Below are 20770 nucleotides of genomic sequence, written 5' to 3' on the forward strand. Positions count from 1 at the left end.
TTTAAATGAGGGAGAAATGGGGAGACTATATGGAAAGTAGATTAAGCTCACTTATTGCTTCAGATTAAGTCCTGAATGAAAGAGAAGGTAAAGGAAAGAATGAGTTGAGTAGCTACTTTCAATATTTTCATAGCAGGGAACCAAGACAGAAATAACAAAAAGAAGGGACTAATGATATTATAATAAAGATATTACAATAAAAGTGACCATTAGGACAAAATGCCCTATTTTTAAAAACATACTTTAAAATGTTCAAATAACCTATTTAAGTAACTAAAGATCTGCCAAAGTAAGAAGAGAGATAAAGGGAAGTGACACACATATAGGCAGTCTTTTTTTCCGTGCATGTATCAGACAAATATGACAATACTAAGATGAAATACTCATATCAGTAGATGTAAGTAAGTTTAACCCACATATAAAAAGGGAAACAGGCTTTCAACTGAAAAACAAAGCAGAATGCAAAACTATAATTTATAGAAGATATATACTAAGCAATGAAGTTTGGAAAGATTACAAGTAAAAACTTGGAGAAAGATACATCAGATAAATTCAGATAAAAAGAAGACAAAGGCCACAACCTTGATGTTTATCATCATAAAATTCAGATCAAGACATACAAAAAGAGAGTTTTGTATTGCTGTTTAATATAAAGTACAGTAAAGGTATAATAGTTATTAATATTAATAGTAATTCGAAAGAGACAGTAGGATCCTAATGGTAGAAGCTGACTTTAATATATTCCTTCAATCTGTGAAAGTCAAGTAGACAAAAATAATTCTTACCACACCTCTTTTGCAAATAGGTAATATGCATAAAAATTGAGTGTGTCTTAGGCACCATAAGGAACCTCAGAAAATTCCAAATAATGGAAGTAACATAAGCAGCATTCATAACCAAAGTTCAATAAAATTGTTAGTTAATAAATAATTTTGAAGTGTTTTTTTTCCTGGATATTTAAAGATTTATTCTCAACCAACTTTTGGATTACATAGAAAATTTAGACCAATATTTCAGAATTTGTTGAACGTAAGAATAAAATATAGAATGTATTTTAAACTTTTGAATATAAATGAATTACCAGAGAAAATTTATAACATTAAAACAGATAAATAAAGTGAAAAAGTTAAATGCCTTGACACTGAATTCAAAAAAGTAAAATACAAAATAACAGTGAAATAATTCTAAATAAAAAGAGGAAAGAAGAAATTAATAAACATGAAAACATTGTTTATATAAAAACAAATTATACCTAAAAAGGTCTGTTGAACTAAAAATGTAGTGAAAACTGTTGAACTAATAAATGGAATGAAGAATTCTTTGATAGAATTTAGAAACCATAAAAAGTCTGACTAAATAATCAAGAGAAAAGAGAAGTTACATATGTTAAAGTTACTTAAAAATATAAGGCTACATTACAGATGCCTATGCAGAGCCTTTTGAAAATTCTATATATAAAATGGTTACTTTTCTGGGAAAAATGCTTACCCAAAGTGATTTTAATTAAGATTGAAATTCTAAAAAGACTTTTAGCTTAGAAAATATAAAAATTAGAGTACTTCTCCTCAAATGCAACATTCGAGGTAATTTCAAAATGGGTTTCTCCTAACACATAATCCCAACACTAATTTATAGGTAATTTCAAAGGGTTCTCCTATCACGTGTCTCCTATCACATTGACAATAATCTGAAGGCTTGATAATACACTCTGTTAGTGAAGTAGTAGAAGTAAGCACTTGGGTATATTGCTTAAGTGTATATAAAAATGTTACAATCCATTCCCTAAAAGAAAGAATTTGGCTAAAACTTTTTTTAAAAAAGTATGTACATTTATCTTTTAACTGAGCAATTCCATTTCTAGGAATTTATCCCACTCACATTAGTATGAATATACATATATATATGTGTATATATATATGTGTGTGTGTGTACAAGACCCTTTATTATAGATCTGTGTGTATTAGCAAAGGAATAGAAAACAGCTTTGTGTTCATTAACAAATTACAGCTCCAACAATGTTGTTATAATGCGGAATGAAGTAATTAGCAGCTGGAAAAAGAAATGAAGGCTATCTCTAAATACTTTTATGGTGGTATCTCCATATTTCAGTTTTTAGTGAAAACAGCATGTTGAAGAAAATTACATATATTCACATATCTAGCATATATTAATATATTTACCCTTCTAACAAAAGATGAATAACTATATATATATATACCTTTTAAATATTAAAATGCAAAGATGAATTTAAAAGTATAAATAAATTGTAAAGATAATTAGGAAGTGTAGTAGAGGAGAAAGTACAAAGAAGCTGGATTTTCCTGAAGGTAATTTGTTTTGTGGATTTTATTTTTGAAAATTGTATATATTTTACATAATTATAAAGTAATTTAGTTATAGTAATTCCTAAAAATTAAAAGGCAAAGGGAACAAGTAACTGTAACTCTGTATCAAGGAATTATTTTAAATTACCACATCCTAGGTGGTATAAACTTGAGGACAAAAAGAACAAAAATCTTAAAAGTGTTTTCTTCAATAATTGTGTTGGTATAATGTTGGTATTGTGATTCTGAGACTGTTATATTTGTAGCATGTGATGGAGCGGGAAAAAAAAAAGAACTAGGTTGGTGTCATAGAGAACTGAGATTTTCAGAATGGGAAATAAACATATACAGAATTAAAGAAATGTTAAGTTAAAATTCCAAAAGTTCTAAATTAGAAAAACCTGCTTGAACTCAAGAAATATTTAATTGCAAATTATTTATTTCCTGGCCCTTTTCACCAAAAAGGTCTAGAAACAATGACTAACCATAGTGCTTGGGTTGTAATCTCTAAAAATCATATTTTATTAAAAGGAAGTAGGATTCTAAAGAAATAGCTGATTCCAGATCTAGGAAATTCTGAAATGCATCTGGAGAACTTTATTACCAGGAAAAAAGGAGGCTATCAAGGAGTTCTGAATTGGGTGAAAGGACTCAGAAACCAACTTACGTAGGATCCACTGACCAAATTTGGGTCAATTTGAATATGAATACAACAACAGAAGTTGATTAAAACATTTGAAATGTAGTTTAGTCCATCATCATAAGGGTAATTAAAAAAACAGAAAGCTCATTAACACATTTAGAGAATGCTAGGAAACCACTTCATTATTTTTGAAAACCTGATAAAGAGAATCAAGAATTTGTCTGGTCTTCCTTTACTATACAAACTATAGTTTAGGATGACCAAAATAGCTGATATAAGTAAGTTTAATTTTACGGAAGCAATTCAGATCGTTGGGCAGTTTGGATGAACATGTTAAACAACACCATGGAATGCAATTTGCAAAACCCAGCCTGTGTGAAATCCAAAGGGCAAATGACCCAGTTTCTTCAAAGAGCAATTTATAAGATGGTGGGGGTGGAAGAGTGTTGGGGCTGGAGGCACAAAGAGTTGACACTTGGAATAGTGGCAGAAGGATTGGTTTTTCTCTTTTTACTGTATGCATTGCATTGCCAAAGAGTGCACTTGTATTTCCTTGCTATACTGGGTTTGGAAGTAAATATTGAAGGCTTTTGATCCAAATTATAAAACATATTGGGAGGTGGTACTTCCTTGGCTGTGCCCTGATGTCACTAGACTAGTAACGTAGACTGGCATCTGTTTCATTGATACCTTGGGAGTACTGGCAACCATCTTTCAGTTGGACAGCATTATCAACAATAAAAAGTGTGGCACAGAGGTTTCCAACACAAAATAATTTAATTAGAAGTAGCAATCATGGAACAAATATTCAAGACTATACATTTTTAAAAGTTTAGTTTGATTCTTTGCTAGAGTACTTTGTTGAATAGCTAACACAATTTAAATACAGTAAGAGAGATTTATCAAGTAGTACACAAAAGCAGACATTACTTTATAGGTAAATGGCCTACAACCTGCCATTTGTTTTAATTATATTTATTTTTTAATGCACAAGTAAAACATTTTTATAGAAACTTTAGAATCTGTAGCTATGTCATAGCTTACAATCTCAAGTTATAGGCAGTAGAAATGGTCTTCTGAGAATGAGAGTGGCAATGAACAGTTCAGCTCCTGTGGGCTCTCAATTCATCCTACTCTTGTTTGAGCCCTCCTCCAGTCTGCTGTCGAATCTAGAAATAGTAATGGGACACATACTGGAAAACCGATAGCAAGAAAAGTTAATTGATTACTAGATCAGGATTAAGGAAGTGAGACAATGACAATTCTTGGATCTCTTTATCTTAAAAATCTGGAACAGAACCAGATAAAGGATTCAAAATCAAATAAACAAAATACTAAAGGAAAAAACCCAGGAGATCTCTCTTTTTAAAATAATCTATTTTTGAATAATGCCTGAGTCACAGAGAAGACGAAAAGATAATACATACTTTTTGTACTCTCTTTACCCAATTTCCCCAATTGTTAACGTCTATTATTACCATAATTCATTTAGTCAAAGTGAACACTGATACAGGTATATTACTGTTAACTACATTCTAGACTTTATTTGGATTTCACCAGTTTTTTATATTAATGCCCTCTCCTAATGTGATCTTTCTGTTTTACATTACACTTCACTGTATTACATTTAGTTACTAAGTTTCCCTGGTCACTTCGGGTCTGTGATAGTTTCTCAGTCTTTGCTTGATTTATAACCTTGGCAATTTATGGAAGTACTGGCCAGGTATCCTGTAGAATGTCCCCATGTCTGTGTTTGTCTGCTATTTTTCTCATAAGGCTGGAGTTTTGGGTACTTGGGAAGACTACAGCATAGGTCAAGCACCCTTCTTATCCCATGATATAAGGGGGGGCACGTAACATTCACATAATATTACTTACTTTGTCACTAAGACAGTGTCTGTCAGGTTTCTGCACTGTAAAGTTACTGTTTTTCCCATACCCTACTCTAGGCTTTGGAAGTGAGTTGCCAAGTCTAGTCCACCCTCAAGGTAGTAGGGGGCAGGGATTAAGCTTTGCCAAGGAGATCTCTTTTACTTAAGAGGCACATTTTCACTTAGTTTAGTAATTGTTCAAGTATTTTTATAGTGTTTTTCAACAAATATGGAATAATCCGGAGTTCTTTCTCTATTTTCTTGTGTTCTTCCCTCAGGAAAAAGCAAAGAAAATGTGTTCATCCTTGATTGCTGTTTTCTTTCAATTTAGTTTTTAACTCTGTCCTGCATTGGAAACTCTTCCTCCACTTATCCATGTATATTTTAATGTCATTAGCATTCTATTAACATCATAATTATTTGTAAATTATTGTTGCCTTCTTCTAATTTGGAGTCCAAGAAACCTTGGTTTCTTCTGTTTCCAGACTATGTGGAATCATGGCACAAAAATCCACATACGTAGTTTATGAAATATCTTACCATAAAGATGCATATGGAATCATTGAACTATTGGAATGGAAATTAACAAATTAAGGCTTCAAGAAAGCGGTGGCTGAGAGGTAGTTCTGGATTCACAGGGCCTCAAAGGAGTTTTGGCAGTAGGATTTAGGTATTGGTGTAGCATGAATCAAGATTATCAACACAATTACTTCATTCTGTTTCGTTGGCAAGCAGCTTCCTCCTCATCTTACCCAAACGCTTAGTTCTGTTGTGCATCGTACATGGTTTTGACTTGCCCAGACCCAGGTTTTTCCCCACAGCATTTCCCAGCTTCTTTCTCACAACCAACTGCCAAAATCTCGTTAACTTCTTTCAGTTCAAAGTAAGAGTGGGGTGATGGTGCACATGAGCTTTCTGAGGTGGTATGTGTAGCACACAGCCCACAGCCCCCCTGAGCCCAACTGTCCTTGAATTAGGGCCTCCCCACTTGTCTGTCAGTTACCCTTATGCAGCAGAAAAGCAGAGTGTTCCTTCTCTGGAATATAGGGTATTCCTTCTCAGCAGTAGTCTGAGAGAAAATCAGTTTCTTTTACAAGAAGTGAACTGGGCAATAATTACAAACAGCCCATCCATGCTGGCACAGACACCTTTTCTGACAGGCATTATGTCTTCAAGATATAAATGTGGAAAATTCTTCTTCCATGTTATCTGTGTATCAGTAAGCTGTGCATAGCCCAATGCTAGCTATTTTCAAAGCTTTTGAGAATACCGTCATCTGGAGTAAGTAGGCAGAATGTTATACCGAGTGTGGTGTGGTGTGAGGACCACAGAAATGCCTTTTATCCTGCAAGATCTTTTTCTTCTGCCCGACTACTATTTCCTCATACTGTAGAGCTATGAAATTTCTAAGAGTACACCTGTCAGGTAGAAGTAAAAGCTTTCTCACAGAGGGACCTGAGTATTCTTTCCTCTTTGCAACCCTATTTTTCCATGCTTTCTTGGATAATGTTTATCATATGCTACGTTGTTTATTAATAGCTTCTTGGTCTGAGAACTACTGAGGAGAGACATTTCATTTTACTTATCTGTATGTGCTCAGAATTTTATTACAGTGACTGGCAAAAAAAAAATAACTATTAATTTGTGTTGAATTGAATGCAATGAAAGAATAGCTAAAGGATTTGCAATCACTCACTAATGCTTTTAACAAGATTTAGTTTAATAGATTAACTATCTGAGTATGCATGGAGAAAGCAAGGGGTAAATTTTGGTAGGCTTCATGTAGATAGGTCTGAGCCCAGTTTCAGGGAATGTATTTCTTTAAGGGGCTCTTAAAATCCTTGTTATGCCAGGAGACATTCAGAACTGGAAAATAGGAAGAATGAAAATGAAAGGAGATGGAAAATACTTCAAAGCTATATAAAAATTCTGGGGTCTCCGTTTTACTAGGAATTTACAAGTCCAGAGATTAATGTACTGAAATACTTTCCCCTAATTAAACTTCTTTTTTTTATAGTTCAGAAAGTATGTACCAACAATCTGTTACAAAAAGAATAGTCATTATTGATAATATCAAAGTTAAAATAGGGCACAGAAAAAAGCCAGTAAAAAGCCATTTACTTCTTAAATACAATGGCAATTGACTTTGATTTTCTTTTGACTTATTTTGGTCTTATTTTTTATTGTGTCATTGCTGTTGGCTTTGAAAGGGAGCACACCCATATGTCATTCCACCTTTCTAAATCATGACCCCAATTAAGTATTTTTCACATATTGCATAATTATTTCAACAAACAGTTAAGACATTAAATTACCTTTTCCATGTCAGATGTTGGTAGTGTTGGTACTATGAATAATCTTTAATGATTTAACAGTGTGTATGATTAATTAAAATATCATTAATAAATTTGTTAACTCGTGCTAGGTGAGAAAAGGCTCCTCTTAAATGGGTTAAAATATCAAATGAAAGAACCTCATTTCTGTAAAAAATTGTATGCTTACAAGTATGTTTTATTTATTTAAATGTTACAATGTCATTTCAGTGTCATAGATTTGTACCATTGATAATAATCCATCTACTTTCTATAAACATTAATCTCAGGCAAGAAAATACAAGTGTATGCTTGTGAAGTTCTTTGGAAAAGTCATCTTTTGTGCATGAGAATGAAACATCTTTAGTCACCAGTTATATCTTTGACATTGAAGAGCTCAAAAAATACAAAATAATCTGTTGGAAAGGAACTGATATTGGATCTTATAAAATCTTTTCCCTAGCTAACATACCTATATTTTTTAAATTGTAAAAGCAATGTATGTATATTGAAAAGTTTTTTTTTTCAATCACAAAATAGAGAATAAGCTCTTTTAACTTTAAGATAGTCATTTTCTGGCAGTATCATATAGTGGTTAGAAAAGTGAAAATTGGAATCAGTTTTCTGAAAGATAATTTCTCCTTTATTTTGAAAGCTTCATACTTTTTAACCCACTTGTAAACATGGCTCTCCTTTGTGGAAAAAGGAGTGGAAAGATTTTTTAAATTCCTTTGCTAGTAAGTTTAAAGTAGTTAAAAAAGGTCAGGGGATCGATACCTCACCGTATCACAAATATGTACTCTTTTTCATTATTAAACTTTTCAGGAGTGCTTCGTATTTCCTACTTATGCTCCCACTCAGTCCTAATAATACGCTTTCTATCTCTAGTATTTCATTGACACTTCTTACCAAAGAATTCTTAATTGTCTGAACTAGGGATCCATTCATTTTCTTTTTTGTTCGTAATATTTTTGTGATTTGGGGACTTGGAACTCTTCTGCCTTTCTGGAAAATATCTTCTCCTTTGCCCTCCAGAATAGTATACAGCATTCTTGTTCCATCTCCCTGACCCTCCACACTCCTGAGTAAGCATACTTTCTTTTTCTTCTCTGGGAAGGCTTTCCCCCGGGACTTTAGATGCACTGTCTCATTTAATTCTTATAATCCTAAAGGGAGTTCTCGAGCTCAAGTGTTTGTTTCCTTACTACAGTGACACTGCTTTAAAACTCTGCTTAGACTGTCATCTCTTAGAAACTGGTTCTTTCTGTGCTTTCTTGGCCTCTTGTCCAGCATGTGTGAGGCTTAAAAATCAGCAAATGCTCTGAGTGAGTAAAATGATAAATACAGGACTAATTTCATTGTGTTTCCTTTCCTTAGGGATCTTGGTCCTTCAAGTTTGAGCTGCCTTGGTTGTATTCTGATGTGTGGAAATTCTTCCTCTTAAAATATTTTATTCAGTTTCTTAGTAGTTCTGAGCAGAGAATTTGGTTTGATCCAAACTATTCCATCAAGGATGGAAAGGAAACTTATCAGATTACCAGGCGAGCAGCACTGCTAACTATCTTATCGATCCATCATGAGATCAGAGTGTGCTGGAATGGAATATATACCAACACTACCTCCTTCGTTTAGAAAGTCTTATATATCCCCTACCTTCCAAATGTGGTCTGAGCCAAACAGTTGATTTATATTCCTTGCATGCTTTAGTTGATTTACATTTTGGCACAAGCTCCTTATCGCATCACAATTTGTTAAAGAACAGTTCACTGACCAGCTAAGGACTTCATTAGTTATAGGACCAGAATGTGAAGCGCAGTACAGCCAAGAGTAAACTTAGTTGTATGCTAGCAACTTACAACATAATTTACTGAGGATTCCCTTTTGTTGGATGCCTATCTTGAGACAGAGATTTATCAATTCAACAAAGCTCTGATAACTGCCTGTAATTATTCTTAAAATTCTTGGTAATTTTGGTATTTCAGATTAAAAAATGATATAATGGAAGAGTTTTCCCTTATGTCACAGACTAATTCTTGTTTCTTCACTTTGAATCTCATCTCTATCCTGAAGTGTCGATATTACTCAGAACTTACCTCTCTTCTCACTGTGTATTGTGCAAAACTCTCATGGTTTAAGTTGTCCGTATTTTGTTGGCACTCCCTCCCTCTCTGCTATATAAGGAACCCTAACCTCTCTCCTGAATTTCCTTTCCATATTGCATGTTTCCTGCAGGCACCTTACTCTCTGTATATCTTAGCTGAACTCTTTGTTTACTTCCCAAATTCCCAAAACCTATTTCTTGCTGAAAATACCACCATTATCCTTTTTCTTAACCAAGTTAGAACAGAGATAATAATGACATCATGACTGCAGTTCTTTCACTCCTGCAGCATCTAGCACATCCCCAATTCCACTTGAATCTACCTCCTAAATATTTCTTAATTTTTTTCTACCATCCTTAGTCCTCCTTGCCACTAGAGTAGTTAAGACTGTGTTCTCTCACTTAAATTGCTAAAATAGTCTCAAAATTGATATCCTTAAATAAGTTCTTACATTTCCTGTCATCAGTATATGGCAAGAGTAATATTTTAATCTGCAAATACTGTTTAATAACTCAGGTACTTAGAGTTCTTAAGTGCATTTCCATTGAGGATGAATTCATTATCTTCACATGTTCTCCATGACCTCATTTACCTCCCAACCTCCTTACTTCCCACTGTTCTCATATTCTGTCTTCTAGTCACACAGATTTTTCATTCCATTCAAAGATGAGTGCTATTGCATCTAGACCTTTCATTTCTCCTCCCTTTTCTAGGGCTTCTTCAAAACAGGGTTTCTTTTTATGACCCTTGACTCCAGCTTTATTTCCAGATCAAAATATATACTGTGTACTAAAATTATTATAGCCACTAAATAATTTTTCAAGTCATATTAATTTCACTGGCCTTCAGATTTAAACCTGAGCATTTCCTCAAAAAGTATTTAGATATAGAAGGGATATATAATATGATCTCATAAGTCAACATTTCTTATAGTTAAAAGGCTGAAGGGTGAAACAATCAGACATCATAGAAAAATAAGAGTTACAGAGGTTAGATGAATTTGATAATTCCAAGTGATTGTGGCCATATGCCCAATGCAAAAATCTAGATGAAAAGTAATCTCAACAAAAACAAACGAAAAGTCATAATAGAGTTTTAAAAAATTCCTTGCCCAAATGCCAAACATGTGGATGTTTGTAAACACTAGATTGACTCTTTTTCCATGTCTTTAAGTCATGACCATAACCTTGTCTACCGCAGTATATAGTGTTTTAATGGAAAGTGCATTATACCTAGCGATTGGAAATCTGGGATTATAAACCTGACTCTACCTGTTCTAAATGTAGGATTTAAAAAATGTCACTAACAACTTTGTGTTAGCTTTAATCAAATGATAGTAACAGCTCTTCTTTATCTCTATCAAAGTAGCAGAACCTGGGCTTGTAGGAAATGTTTCGAAGTCATTGAGAAAAGTACTTGATACATTCCAAGTAAAACACCGCTAATCAGAGTGATCAATTTGGCTTTAAAAGAGTCCATCCTTTTTACATGAAGCTTCCTTCGTTCATTTTTTTTTCCTGAGAAAATGAGAGAATCACTTCCTTTTACAGCTTGATTCCAGAGTAAAGATTATTTTTACTTACTGTGTTCTATATGCACTTGTTTGTACTCAGCCTTGCCTATAAAGGACAAACGATGCCTCATTTTATCAGAATAACTACCAATTTTTAAGACCTTAATACTGATCAGAAACTTGAAAAACCTTGTTTCTAATTGTTAGCACTGCCATATGAGATAAGTAATATTCCCATTTTACAGATCAGAGAAGTGTAGTACAGAAGTATTAACTAAGGTTTCAAGTCAGACTGAAGTTAATTTCAAGGGAGGGTGAGAGATTTTTAAGGTAAAAGCCAAACATGTCTATGCCACATTTTAGGAAATTTTCAGGGAAGGCAAGTTGTGCTGTCAGCATTGTTCACTGTGAATAAATGTGTCTTAAGTCTGCTTCTCCTGGATTTTTTGAGGCCGTGCTATGTGAGCAAATGTCTGGACACTGGGACCTAACAATACTGAGTTTAAGGGAAGACATTCTCCATTTGCTATGTGAGTGTCTGCCTAAGTGGGCAATCCCAGTAAAGTTGACAAGCAAGTAAGGGTTATGACATCAGAGAGACCTGGAGTCAGACTCCCACCACTTGTTTGTCTTATGACTTGGACAAACTGCTTAACCACTTTGAATAGCGCTTTTCTGTCTGGAAAATGGGGGTAATAATAATTCTTTCACAGTATTTTTGTGAGGACCTAAAACATAATAAGTGCTCTGTAGAACAAAGTATGGACAGTCATCCAAACATCCTGTTTTTCCTGTCTCTGACATTAGCACAGGAATGAGAAAAATGATCATTATATGTGTTGGAAAGATTTGAGTTCTTTAAAATTATTCCCTGTCCTATGTGCCCCCCCAAAAAAGAATACTTTTTTATTCATAACGATGGTTGCTAACTTCCTTTACTTGCATTTAAAATATGTTCTCTTCGTGTAACATTTCTTTAATGTCTTTAATATCAGAAAGTATGCCACACACTGGGAATAAGTGGAGAATTAAGGTAGATAAAATCTCTTTCCTCGTACAGTAAGAAAGGTATACATTCATTTACTTCATTCAACAAATAGTTTTTGAACACCCACAATATGTTCTGTTCTAAGCATTGAGGATATAGTAAGAAACTAAGCATAGGAAAAGTTCCTCCTCTTTTGGAGCCTACATTTTTGTAGATGGGACAGAAAATGAGAAGGAAATGAGAATGAGTATCTCAGCTTCTGATGTCCTTATTCTCCCCACTCCTGCTGCTGCTTTTCACAATTCTCGGCACTAGAAGTTGGAGAGGAGAGGGTGACCTGGGCCACTGTTTTCTATCTAGATCATATCCTCTTAGGAAAAGGAGAATTTTTGCAATGTTAGGCATTGTATGCTGTTAGACATCCAGGCTTGGGAAAAAACCTCTCCTTTCTCTTTGTTCTCCTGATGCACTCACACCCACATGCATGTAGGTGTCGGAAGACATACACAAATTAGTTCTTTGCATTCTTCCTCTAACAGTTCTAACCTCATCTTCTGCCTCCCCTACACTTATTCTGGAAGACACATGCCGAAGTCTGGCTAGTGAGAAAGGCATGTAATATTGTCAAGTATTACTTCATTATTTTAATGAAAACACTGCAAGAACAACTTCAAGATAATTGCTCTCGCTCTCTTCCGATCAGATTTTCACGTTAAATTTCCTTGAATATGGAATTTCTGGAGCTTTTTTTTTTTTTTTTTTATAAATTAAAGCTGTGGTAAACGTTACGACACAAAATTTCAGAGTGCATGAAAGTATACAAAGGGGTAAAATATTTAGATAAAGAGATGGTCTAGGAAAGCCTTTCTGAAACAAGAAATGAAAGTTGAGCCTAAAGAATGAATAGGAGTTAGGTGAAAAGCATGGCATATATGAGTGGGGGTGGGGAACGTGTGCTAGGTCCTGTTAACAGTGTGTACACAGATACCAGAGCAAGTGGTCAGTAATTTTACAGAAATTGAACCAATATCATGTAGCTTGAACATAGTAAACCAGAGGGAATGTGGTATAACACAAACAGGGAGAGATCAGCAGGAGACAAATCGGGACTTCAAGAACCTATAAGGATCTGTGGAATGCTTGCTGAAAAAGAAAGAAAGAGAAAAAGAAAGAAAAGAAGAAAAGCAAAAAGGAGAGCCATAGAAGGGTTTTATTATTCCACGTCATCTTTCCTGAATTCTTTTAAATTTTTAAAATATTCTTTAGTGTTCCATTTTCATTTATCTGTTAGCCTTGGATGATCTTTTGCATCATATTTTTAGTGGATGCTCTCGGAATTATAATATACTTATCTTTTACAGACTACTTAGTTAATATGTTACCTCTCCAAGTAAGATAAGGGAGGCTTCCAACCATATAGATCCTTTTACCCTCTCTTTTATATGGTATAGTTGCTATATATATTACATTTATATACATTGAAAGTCCCATCAGACCATTATATATGTATATATCTGTAATTATATTTAATATCTTTATTAGATATTATGTTATATAATAGTACATGTTATGTATTATTTAATATATATCTTAGTATAATAACATCTTATTGCAGTATATGTAGTATATATTACCTTATATATATATATCTTTTAATATTCATACATATTTTAAATAATTTAGAAGAGAAATGTTAATGTGTTTAACCAGATATTTGCCATCTTATCTTACTCCTGGAATTCCAAGATGCCTTTTTTGTTTAATCCTTTTCCATAAACCTGAAGAATTTCCTTACAGAGCAGGTCATCTCACAACAAATTCTCTTAGTTTTTTTCACCTGAGATTGTCTTTACTCTTCTGTTATTCCTGAAGATATATTTATTAAGTACAGAATTGAGTGTAGAATTCTTTTCCTGCAGCACTTTAACAATGTTGTTCTACTGTTTTCCGGCCTGTGACGTAACTATACATGTAGTTTTTAGCTGTTTGGTTATGATGTGTCTGGGCATGGTTTTATGAGTGTATCCTGTTGTTGGGTGGTTTATTGACCTTCTTGAATCTATAGATTTATATACTTCACTAAATTTGGAAAATTTTCAGTCATTAATTCTTCTTTTTTTTTTTTTTAACCACTTTCTCCTCTCCCTTGAGACTCTAATGACATAGATGTTAGATCTTATGATATTGTCCCACAGGTCTTCTGTTCTTTTATGTTTTAGTTTTTTCTCTTTATATTCTTCAGGTTGGATAATTCTTTTTACTCTATTTTCAAGGTTACAAATTCTCTGTCATCTGAAAGCACTGGCTGCTGCTGCTCAGAGTCACAGAGCAGCACAAAGTAATTTACAAACTTATTTAGTTCATTTACTCAATTTTTAATTTTAGTTAGTGTATTTTTAGTTTTAAATTTCTATCTGCATCTTTTATATATATATTTTGTTTACTTTTCTGCTGAGAACTTCCATTAATTTCAAGAGTATTTACCTTTGCCTCATGGAGCATAGTCTGTTAGCTGCTTCAAAGTCTGATAATTTCAACACATTTTCCCATGACAATTGGTTAGATTTTCTTGGTTCTTTGTATCACGAGTTATTTCTTGGGAATTTTTAATATTATATGGCTCTGGATTCTATTAATATCAGCTAAAAAAATGTTGTTTAGTTTTGCATTTTAGTTGGCAACCAACCAAACTGCAAGTTGTGTGTCACCTTCTGTTCCAATGTCAGTTTCATTTTCACATTTTTCCATGTTCTTTAAGTCTGTCCCATGCATGCAACACTCAGGAGTAGCCTGAGGCCTGGTGGTTTATATAGTAGTTCAGATCTCAAAGCCTTTGCTATGCTTCTTTGTGTTTAATCCACATATTTGCAGATAGTGGGTGAGCCAGAGCTTTTGCCAGTTATTTCACAGACTTAAGAGATTCTCTTTCTTCAATTATATTCTCCTTGAGATTTCTGCCAAACTGTCTAGAACCTAGCAGTGAGTCCCTTTTCCCAGCAATGATCAGAAGCACATTCTTATAATTTACCCCTTTGTATGTAATGTTGTTCTGTGTAATTAGGGTCACCCTTGGGGCAAGCAGGGACTCAGAGAGAAAAAGAAGTTCCTTCCACATTCTTTGGACTTCAGGAGCGCACTTCCCAGGTCTTTCTGTCCAGGCAGATCGGTTTTCTCTTGGAGTTTTAAGTTCTGCTGCTGCTTCAGTGCAGCTCTGTGACCAAGTCTGTAGTTAGGATAGGATTGGAATAGAACAAAGAGAGGAAAAAAAAATGAGAAATTTTCTCACAGTTTCCAGCTACAGGGTCCCATTTTCCTGATCACTTAGTCAGAAGCGGAGTGTTTCTTCCAGTTATTCCTCTTTGCATTTTGCAACTAGGATGCCCTTGGATTAAAGCAAAGATGTAAATGAAGAAGAATAAATCTTATTTCAGCACAGACCATTCTCCAAGTGTTGACTTCTCTCCTTAGTCGGCTGTGTTATTGTTTGCTTTTCAGTGTCCCTGTAGGGTTGTTTTTTGTATTCTGATTGGCATATTAATTATAGTGAGTGGAAGAGACAGGCTGTAGTAGGCTTACAGCAGCGTAAAATCATCTGAGTTCTCTTTTAGAGAGGATACCAAGTAGAAATATAAATTAATCAATGAGATGTATACTTCTAAAGCCCAGACTAGAAGAATTGAGGTACAGTATTTGGTCACAAGACTACACTCTCTGACTTCCTTTTAGAATAAAAAGCAAACCTACCTTGTCCACATTGTTTTGGGGCAATGTATAAATCTAAAATGTGGAGGAATATGTTAGAAATAAATTATTAAAGCAAGTCCTGAATTAACTCAATATAAACCTTATATGAACCCAAATTTCCTTCACCCAATTAAATATTTCGTTAAGATTTCTATGCACAAAATGGAAAACTAGTGAAATAACTAGAAGGAAGTCCCTTTAAAGTTGGAAAATTTCATGTAATTTTTGAACTATGCCAGCAAAGTAATGAAAAAATGTTTATGGCTACTTTACAAATAGCTCCCCAAATAACATTACATCACAGATGTAAAAAAAATGTTGACTTTTATCACTTTGCTTCAAGGAAAGCAAATCAAATAGTTTAATATAATTTTGTCTGTCCTATCATAAATATTTCAAACTATTGCTATGCTGATGGGTTTACTGGCACTGACCACTCGAATTTTCTCTGTCAGCCTTTGCCCAGTGGACTTCTCCACTGAAACATGTGCTTGATTTCTAACTTCACAAGGCTATACACTCAAGCGTATTTGAAATCACTTAAATTCTGAAATCAGCCTGAGGAATAAAATGCAGTATTAAAAAAGTCATGAGATGGTATGATTGAAGCTATGTATGCATATTTTTAGTAATATATTCTTACTTGTCTTCACCACTGAATGATGAATAAATAATGAAATGCTTTTTGAATAAAGGCTATTAGAAATCAATATAGTTGATCATGTAATATTGGAAAATAAGATTTTACCATACAGAGAAACAGTTTAATCTTCTTGGCATTAGTTTCCATGGGTTTTCCTTATAGCCATTAAGTATACACAAAAGATGAGATGTTCAACAGATTCTTTTCATTGCTTATCAATAAATGAGAAAAGTCCATGTGGAGATAATGACCAAGTTAATTATTCTGAATATTCAGAGAACTTCAGTTGCTTCAGATATCTTAATGTAGCCAAAGATAGGTTATATGCTTTCCAGTTATCTCCTATTGGGGCTCCTATTGACGTGTTGAAAATGACTGTGAGTTCCTAATTCCGTTATGAACTCAAGGGACCTGTATCTTATTCGCCTAACATAGTAGACAATGAATAGTGTACTTTTCTGCTTTTCCTCAATCTTATCATATGTTCTAGGTCAAGTCCAAATGTTAAGTACTACTTCAAGATATTTATGTTTCATTCTTAATGTTTGTACATTCACCTTGGGATTTCACTTATTCTCATTGTTTCTCTAATTTATGTGCAATATATCTTGTATCATTGGGGACATTATAATCTCCTTGTTGGTAAGAAATCCACTATCTGCTTTTTGGACATCCTGGAGTATATAATATAGCACAGTGTACCTAGTAGGTATTAAGCAAATACTTGATAAATTTAAATTTAACTGAAAGTACGTACTTCCTTTAAACTTAGCAGATATAAAACTATAACCACCTAAGTTGCATAATTAAATCTCATTTCAGTATTTCTCCTCTGATATTCACTCTGACTAGATTTATTCTGTTTGAAGAGACATGGTAACTCTAAATGGATTTTGTAATCTATTCAAAATTGCTATTCTTTAGGTAGATTTTGGTAGTAGTTGGAATACCAGATACTAATATTATCCTTGCTGTGTGACATGATTATCAAAGTTGAAGTTAAATGGCATGAATGGAAGTGAGTCTAAAACTGTAAAGTGACATCTAAATATCAAGAACTGTGATTGATATTCCCACATTCTGTCTCAATGGTACGTCACTCCTTGATCTGCTCTTGAACTGGAGCCACATGAGGAGAGAGATAAGGTGTCACATTCCTTGTGAATGAGTGTAGGATGCTATTTCTTAATTCCCGCCACTTCAAATGTGGATCGATAACACAATAATAAGCGGAAAATGGGATTTTTTTTTCTCAATCACCATTCGCTGCCCTTTAAAACAAAGAGATATAATTGATTTTCTCTGGTTTCTCAGCAGCAGGTAGCAGAAATAGAAGTGGTTTTCCTGACCTTCATGATGTTATACAACCTGTGAAATTAAATCAGGATGATAGAAAAAGGGAAGAAAACAAAGTGTTTGCATTGTCCTAAAGAAATCAAGTAAATTGGATAAATATTTGCCAGCATGGTGAGACAAGGCAAAAGAGAGAAAAGATATTAGATTTTTACCGTATTCTAATCAATTTCTTGCTATGAATCACCGAAGGGAAAAAACCTAGATACAGGGTTAAAGCAAACAGGAGTTTTTTTCTGTTGATGTCAGTATCTTTATAATCATCAAATGAAAATACTTTCAGTAGCAGCAGACACCTGTTCACCTAAAAACCCATCTGTCATTTGGAGATCGGGTCAATTATGCATTGACAAATATTGTGTCAATATTAATGCTTCCTTATGATCTAGAAACCCTTTAAGTACACACATTTACCTTAGTGCTTCTTGTTAATATTGAAGAATAATTAGAGCCAACAGTCATTCTTTAGTGACTCAAAAGTGGCAACTGGCAAAACTGGTAATCTTCTTTAAAAGTTTTGCAACATACCTTCCTAATGAAAACTCACATAAAAAAATTAGCTGTTGAAATATCACATAGTAAAAGGGTTCCCATGAAGGACTCGTAGTTGACTCTGTCTATATAGACAAGATTTGTTCTTTACCTTTTTAAATTCAATTTTAAATTTCTCTTCTTATAAGCCTTATCTACTTTATTTAACCTGTCAGGCTGTGGTTGTGTCATGCCCTCTTCTTCAGAGAAGTTTTATTTATAAGTTCATCTGATGATTTTCTTTAAATTCAAGATCTCTTCCTGTTTTTCCCTGTGTGTAAAGCAGCTGCAGCACAGTAGTGCTGGCTGCTTGAAGAAGGTTAATAATACCTTGTTTATATGATGGCAGAAATGAGTTGTGCCCTATATGAAGTGGAGCAAAGAAGCACTATGTAATGCGTTCATTCTTGGTCAGTTAGGGTAGTACAACCCTGAGGAGGCACTGAACTGGCCAGGTTTAGCATAGGCTTCTAATTATCTGGTTTGGTGTTTCCATTGCAAAAGATATTGAGACCATGAACGGCCTTTAGTCATTAGAACATGAAATGTTGTAAGTTGATGATTTATTCATAGATGGCATTCAGACTAGCTAAATTTTAAAATTACTTTGCTGAATTAGCACAAGAACTTTTAGAAAAATCTTTATTTGAATATAATAAATATATTAGATTTGCTCATTGTTTCCATCCCTGAATGTAAAAGCTAAGGACAAAAATATGTGTGCCTGGGGTCAGAAAATTGAAAAACTAAACAACCAACAAATGGCTTACCATAATTTAAAATTCATTATAGTAAAACTTCAGTCTGATCTTGTTACCTTTCTGACTTTCCTAGTAGAGTATGAACAGATGAGGGCAAGTACCATTCATTTCTATGTCTTCAGAACTTACTGCAGTTCTAGAACATAATCAGTAGAGAGTAAATGTTTGAGGAATAAGTAAATAAGTGAGTCAATGGAATTTTGATTTAATGAAGACATCACAAAATGTAGAAGATTCCACTGGAAAAAATTGGGGGTTGGGTTTTATTATTTTGTCCCAAGGCACATTTGTGGACTTTGACTAATGTAGTGTTAGGCTTACTTAGTTTAATAGACACCCATGGGTAGCAGTGATCAAAAGTGCAGATTGCATAGATTCCTTAAGGTGAACTTTGTGGGTAGTCTGTGGAATATAGCATTATTGTATTTTTATGCTATTACTTTACCATCTTAAAGCATCAATACTCAAATTTCATGGAGGGAATTCTCTGAGTTACCTGTAGCAAGAACTTTTGTCACTCCAGTTTATGTATCAACTCCTATGTTGCTGAGTAGTCCCTGGACATTAGAATATCTATATAACTTTCTATTTATCTATCATTTATCTGTCTAAGCTATTTGTGACAGCCATTCTAAAAAGCATATGAAAAGGCCATTTCAAAAAGCATCTGAAAGGCTGATAATTTCTTTATGGTTTACAATTAAGTGTTTACCACATTTAATGCTCACAGGGGAACTTGCATTTTTTTTCGATTTGGTACAGCTCATTGTTTTCCCATGACTAATATAATGATGTACCTAAATGAGAAAATAGAAGAATATTGCCAAAAAGTTAAATTAGCTTATATGATTTCTTCTGGGAAAACTGCCATCAATTTACACATGGGCTTCTTTATATAATAAACCATTGCAGAGCATGTATTGACAAAGATTGTATTTTGAGGAATATGTGAGTATGCTTATTTAATTTAGACCCAAGTGATTTTACTCTTTTTATTTTAATTTAAATTTTGTTTCTGAGGTCTAATTATGAAAATATTTGCCATGGAAAATAGTGTGTTAAGTAATTAGAATCTATAAATTTCAATATATCACAAGGCTGCCTTTCAATTTAATGAGCCATTTTAGGCAGTCTACACAAAACAAAAACAAAAAGTCAGAAATTTTCTATAATTCCTTACATTAAAAAAATCAACAACCTATTATTTAAACATTTATCTGCTAAATGCTAGGCACTGAGGAGAGAAAGAATGAGGAAGATAATTAGGACTTGACTATGAAAGGAGTTTACCACTTGCTTATAAAAAAGTGAGAGTTGAGAACATGCTGATAGTTTGCTTAGTATGTGTCTAATTAGAACAAAGATGATGAGAGGTTATTTCTGTGGCTAGGTAAAGAAGGGCACACTTGAGAGTGGTTTTAGGAGAGCTAAGCGTAGAGAAAAAACTGTGCCCATACCTTGTCCCAAAGACAAAATTCTTAGTACAGCAACATCCTGGTGTGGTACCTCTTGAGATAAAAATAACTGTGTGAATTTAAACAGCGTAGCAGAAGGCACAGATATCAAAAGACTAAATGTATTGTAACAAAATCTGTGTTCTCAATTTTTGGGTAAGAAGGACATGGTGCACTCCCAAGATACGTATCTTGACTAAATTAAAAAAAGAAATTCCTCAATTGGATCCATACAATACATTTATTTATGCTTAAAAGATAGTTATACTGAAGATGCAATTCCAGGATGAGTTATTTTCCCTCAACACTTCTGCCAGTTTACTTGTCGTTCCTTCATAACTGATCTTTCGTCTCATCGGGCTGATTTAATCTTCTTAGCTAGTGGTTTTCTGTACTTTTGCTAGAATGTGATTGGGTGTGGATGCCTAATGTATTCTGCATAGAATATAATATGATTTACGTATTTATAGATTCAAGTGCGTCAGTGATTTTGAAAAATTCTCAACCACTGTATCTTCTAATATTGCTGCT

This window comes from Vicugna pacos, chromosome 15 (assembly GCF_048564905.1).
Source record: "Vicugna pacos chromosome 15, VicPac4, whole genome shotgun sequence".
Classification (NCBI taxonomy): domain Eukaryota; kingdom Metazoa; phylum Chordata; class Mammalia; order Artiodactyla; family Camelidae; genus Vicugna; species Vicugna pacos.